Source organism: Montipora foliosa, chromosome 8, assembly GCF_036669935.1.
Source record: "Montipora foliosa isolate CH-2021 chromosome 8, ASM3666993v2, whole genome shotgun sequence".
Classification (NCBI taxonomy): Eukaryota; Metazoa; Cnidaria; class Anthozoa; order Scleractinia; family Acroporidae; genus Montipora; species Montipora foliosa.
Genome location: NC_090876.1, coordinates 25,037,235 through 25,043,234, shown reverse-complemented (window position 1 = coordinate 25,043,234; position 6,000 = coordinate 25,037,235). Strand labels below are relative to the sequence as shown.

The window sequence follows — 6,000 nt, the reverse complement described above, 5'->3', positions numbered from 1 at the left end:
TATTCATCAGAAAGAAGATAAATAGCAATATTTTTTTCGGTATGAATTAGATCTGCCTTCAATAATTAATAAGGTTTGAGTAATTTCTGTTGAAGAACCTGATTATAATATACGGTACACTGCAATTCTCATGCGAGGTCATAAAATCTAAGCATAAAATCAGGCCAGGGAACAGCATTGGAGTGTGATGACTACAATCGAAATCGTTTCATGTTAGTAAAGAACTCTACTAATTTGTGTTGGATAACTGGGAATTACTAACGCCTAACCTGATTGGCCCCACTGTGAAAATAATTTCAATGAGCCACATTACTTTTGTTAACGTAGATCGCTTGAGGCAGGAACCAGCGAATAGCAACTGAACTCAGGACCCTCATCCATTTGAAAATCAGAAAAGACAAGTAAAATTACTGAGGTAAGAACAAAACTCGCTCCGACAGAGTAACTATCATGTTAATTCTGTCGTTATTCACTTTCTGCGCAGGTAAATGTCGTTTTGCAAATTTTGTTTTCAAGCAACCGCTATAAGAAAAATTCAGACCAGTTTCAAATCAGATTAAGATCAAATTGTTCACACAACACATACCGAAGTACAAATCGTTACAACTTGCGTTTACTCAACTTTCTCTTTAATTTCACAAACGCAAAAGGAAACATGCTAAATAAACGTTTATTTGCATTTTTCATATGAGCGACAAGTCAATTCAGTGAAGTGTTTATCTCTGAGTAACTAGAGAAAAATCGTACTACGCGACCTCTATCGATGTCTTTAAGGATGTAGAATCGGATACTTCTGGCGGCTTCATTTCTTGTAAATCCAAAGTATATCAAGTCAAAGCTCACTTCGACTTCCACAAATGTGAAATATATAGCGTAAACATAATGTGTTACCCGTTGATTGCTCCTTAAAGTGAATCATTGGATAATATCACAAAATGCAGAGCATTTTCGCTTCGAAATAGCAATCAAAAGCACAAGTTCTTCTTTGATTGAAAGTAGTCTTTTGGGGCGCAAGGAAGAAAGCACGCAGAAGCGCACATATTATGTTTTATTATCATAAACTAATTTAAACACTCAACATCCACATTGGGCTTTTTTGGTTACACTTTTCACACATTCGTTCACCGGAAAATTTACATAACAGAAAAACAATTTAATAGGTTACTCTCTTGGGGCGGCCATTTGATAGGTGTTTGACTGCAAGGAAAAGAAAGGCTTTGTATTAATTGGATTTTTGTAAAACAGATTATTCGATTTCTTTCGGAAAATCGTTTATACTTTACATTTACATTAGAGGTACTTGTATGATGTCTTATCTATCCCGCTTAACAAAACAGTGTACTGACTTATATCAGCGCAACTATAAGGGGTCGTCGCTGCAAAAGTGGCGCTTGTTTTCCAGTGCAGGCGCTTTTAGATACGTTTTGCTATCATAGTTCATTCCACTTGAAAGTAAGTCACGGATAGACTTTATGATCGGGAAAGTTCAATAAGAAACTTTTGATGTATTTTGCTTTCATCGATAGCCCGACAATTATGGTATCGTCAGGTATTGCCCTGCATCCTTCTCTTTATCGTCGAAATGCAATATTATTTCTCTAGACGCGTGGTCATTATGATCATCCTTGAAATAATGGCCCTTTGTCGCTGTTTTCCTGCAATCCCTCAAGAAATAACCGTGGATTGCGTGAAATTCCACTCTGAAAAATTAATGTTCTTTCAGCGGTCTCCACTTCAAAAGAGTTCAATACGCCAGTGTTTTTTTTTAAGAATTACAGAAAATGTGCTTAATTTAAACCTCTTTTTCCAGAAACTGTCAGTACAATCTTGGACAGCAGGTGCCCGCTTTACTCCTGCCTCCTTTGAAATACTAAACAAAGGTGAAATTTGCAAGAGGGTACATGGATTCAAAAACAAGTCTTAAAAAACATGTTCATGTGTCTGACGGCCTTTTTGTTGTTATAGTGGTGTAACGACTGACCAAGAATTTTTTCATTTTGATCTTATTGTACTTATTTTGGATAATGCAAGTTATGTTTAACTCACAGCAAACATAACTTTCTCAAAAGCCATCGGACTATGGTTTTGCAACAACCGCAACAACAAAAATGTATTTCAATTTGATTTAAGTAAATAAATAGAGATACGATACATTTTAAAAAGTAAAGTGGGTAGCTGGGCACCAAAAAAAAACTATGAGAAGCGGACCTACAATAGTTGAGTCAGTGAAGTAGTGTAATATTACATTGTAGGTCAGAAAGAATACATCAATAGCTATACTGCATGTAAATGAAAAAGGGTTATTAGAGCAAGGGTTTTAACAAACGAAAATTGCCGGATGCAAAAATTTGTTCTTGGGGATGATTCATGTCATAAAATAAGGCAAATATTCAAAGGTTGCAGTGGTTTGCAAGATCGCATATCCGGATTTATTCTGTTTTTCCAAAATCTTTTCTGGCGTAAGAACAAACTATTTTAAATTGTGAAAGACACTTCAATGCATATTTTCGTGACTAGCCTGACATACGTGTATTTGACAAATATTATATTCAATGGGCTCAAAGTTAATTAAGAATGGGTGCAAGTCCAGGGGTCGGTTTCTCGAAAGTCCGGATGTCGTTTTGGGCCCGAAAAGCCATTTAATTGCCTTCCACTTGTTTTCATAAGCTGGTCCAAAAAGCAAAATGATAGTGAAGTTGTGAGAGAATGTTTTAACACACATTAAATGAAAGGTGTTACAATAGAACCCACTGGGAACTCGGAAAAATTCGAGCCCCAGATGGGATTCGAACCCACGACCCTCCGTGGTCTAGGACGGATGCTCTAACCACTGAGCTACTGGAGACTCTATGGTGAGCAAGGGTGAAATGTCGGTATTTGATTCGAGCTGCATCACGCAGCCACAGAGTCAAATATCGACTGACAGTATAGCTCATATCTGCATCGCGCAGTCACATTGAGAGCATCATTGAACGATGCGGCCAACCAACCACCAAAGTGAGCGAATGTGAGAGAATTTTTTAACACATATTAAATGAAATTCATTCAAAAAGCGTTTGTATCATCATCTTTGTACATATATTACCAAATAGTCTAATGCGTGTATATAGATTACTAAATTTTATCACTATTTAGCCATATATCTTTTTTTAATCAGTTTGCCTTAATTAATCTCTTATCTTTTTATAGATTTCATGTCCTTCTACCTTTTATTTGTATTATGGCAGAATAGCCCTGTATAAGGGAGCCGTAATAAAGTATGTATGTATGTATGTATGTATGTATGTATGAAAGGTGTTACAATTGAACCCACTGGGAACTCGGAAAAATCCGAGCCCCAGATGGGATTCGAACCTACGACCCTCCTCTCACATTCGCTCACTTTGGTGGTTGGTTGGCCGCATCGTTCAATGATGCTCTCAATGTGACTGCGCGATGCAGTTATGAGCTATGCTGTCAGTCGATATTTGACTCTGTGGCTGCGTGATGCAGCTCGAGTCAAATACCCACACTTCACCCTTGCTCACCATAGAGTCTCCAGTAGCTCAGTGGTTAGAGCATCCGACTAGATCACGGAGGGTTGTGGGTTCGAATCCCATCTGGGGCTCGGATTTTTCCGAGTTCCCAGTGGGTTCAATTGTAACACCTTTCATTTGATAGTGAAGTTTGGTGACTTAAAATCTCTCCTTTCTTAAGATATAGAGGGAATTTTTTGGGACTTTCGAGAAACGATGGATAGCACTATCCGCTGGATTAATCACTATCCAGAGGATAGGTAATAGCGAAACCAATTGCGCCACCCAATGGCTCGTGATTTATCCGGGGTATGGCGTTACCGTCTACCTTTTGAATAACTGGGGCCAGGAAGCTAGAGTTCACATAGTCCGGATAAACGAGTGATGTCCTTAGTAGCGCGTGTATTAGAGTTACGAAGTGTCTCACCCCTCGACCCGTCAAAACTTGTACATTTACCATTTGTACAAATTATCTCCAAAGATATATCTGTGCAGCTCCACAAAACACTAGTCATTGCGCATTGTAAATGTCTAACCTGGGGCCCGTTTCTCGAAAGTCCCGAAAACTTTTTGGGCCCGAAAAGCCATTTGTGAAACTGGCAACTGCTTGTTTTGGAAAACCGATCTTTTGACATGTTTTCAAGGTAACAAAAATCCAAATGACAGTGAAGTTTGACGACTTTTAAAAATCCTCTCCGTTCTTGAGATACAAAGGGAATTGCAACACCCAAAAATGGCCCGTAAAGTTTCGGGACTTTCGAGAAACGGGCCCCTGATCAGTCTCAAGCAATTTAGAAGTATTCCAAATGTCCGTTCACCTGATTCTCGACGGGACGACTAAAAGAACTTGTATGAAGCCTTCATATCGAGTATCATTTAACGTGATGTGGCGACTTGGCCATCCACTTGTTGATTATGTCGTGCAATGCTTCTGAAAAAAAAAGCGTAAACTGAACCGAAGTCAACGTTTTAGTTACGGACACTAAAGCAAAAGTAAATTCAACACACCCGAACACAGTTCGCAGATCGGTTAGACAAAATGCGTCCACGTTTGTTGCTTGAATTTATTTTCAAAACAAAATGTTGACTCTAGAGTGTTATTCATGCATTCCGGCCTTGAATGAAAACTGATTTAACTTTACACAACGCCGGGAATACAACAAAAGGAAAGGTTAATTTGCAAGCATGACATTTCTTTCAAAGGTTGTTGCCGAGCCGGAATTAAAGACGACATTTCTGTGGCATTTGCACTAATTGGCAACCATTCGTTCAATTGCATCCCTTAATTAACGCAAGAGTCAACCAATTAGGCAAGCTGTAAAGGAATGATAGGACTGGACTGGTGAAATCTTTACTGGACGTATGACGACTTGAAAAAATAAAATGTTAAACTAAATGTCGAAAAACATAAATCCATCCTCCTGAATGTTCAAACTTATCGCAAGTTCTTTCTCGGTTGTGGATGTAACTACTCGACTTTATCCTCCTTTTGTAAAGATCAAATATATATCTGTCTTTACAACGGTAAGAAGTCTAAGCAAGCGAGTGGAATTCTTGGTGGCGAGTGGAATTCTTGGTGACGAGTGAAAGCATAGTCAAAGTTACATGATTACAGAGTTCTTTTTTTCTAAGATTTCAAAACCCAAATTTTTAACTCCTTGTTAACGCGACACTGCCTTTTTTGTGATATATAAACCCGATTACGGGTTGACGCGGAATGTGTAACACGAATTGGTTTGAATTACATTGTAAGTAATGCAGTGTTTACACGAACGCGGTTTCATTTGTAACCGCATTGTTTTCGATGCGGTTACACCTTCTGTTTACCTGTTTTCTGTTTTCACCTTCTGTTTTCTGTTTTTTGCCGAAACCGTGTCGATTTGAAACGGCTGCCAAAAGTGGAGCGTTTTCAAAAAGGTGCGGTATCGTCTGTCGTGTAAACAGCGAAACCAAATCGATTTGAATACAGTTACTATTTTGGTGTGAAATTTGCATTGTTCAATTTAAAATAGTGAATTTAACACGTAGTGCAGCGCTCACTTATACCATCACGACTTGGATTTTCTGGCGAAAACGGTTCCGTGTAAGCACTTCCAAACCGCATCGATTTTGACGCGGTCATGAAATCGTGTCGATCTGAAAACGTGTTCGTGCAAACGCTGCCTGAGTTACTCAAGTATGAACCACGCTCTACTCTGTCGCCGCTTATTTGCTCATTTTTTAATTCATGAAAATATTGAATAACATCACATGCTGAGGTTTGGACTGGAGCTAACTTCGAGAAGAGTAACACAGAGTCTCTATTTGACAAGTTCAGTCATCCGTTTACTGATCCAGTCCGGTCGACGATTTAAATTATGCCACATCTGTGTTCAGCGTAATGCCATTTACACTACACATTTCACAGATTCAGAAGGACTTGCTTTTAAAGTTTTGCATACAAAGGTGCTGAAGATCTAGAGTGTCACGCCATCGACTTTGCATG

At 38.7% G+C, this 6,000-nt stretch overlaps 1 long non-coding RNA gene and 1 other non-coding gene across 2 annotated transcripts; both read right to left on the bottom strand.

The window, feature by feature from the left end:
• Positions 1 to 756: 756 nt before the first annotated feature.
• On the bottom strand, positions 757 to 4,609 carry LOC137968110 (uncharacterized). The gene is made up of 3 exons (XR_011116625.1): positions 4,524 to 4,609; positions 4,334 to 4,446; positions 757 to 1,197 (listed from the first exon to the last, which is right to left on the bottom strand). It is a non-coding gene; the product is annotated as an uncharacterized lncRNA (long non-coding RNA).
• On the bottom strand, positions 2,772 to 2,846 carry Trnal-uag (transfer RNA leucine (anticodon UAG)). The gene has a single exon. It is a non-coding gene; the product is annotated as a tRNA-Leu (tRNA).
• Positions 4,610 to 6,000: the final 1,391 nt, after the last annotated feature.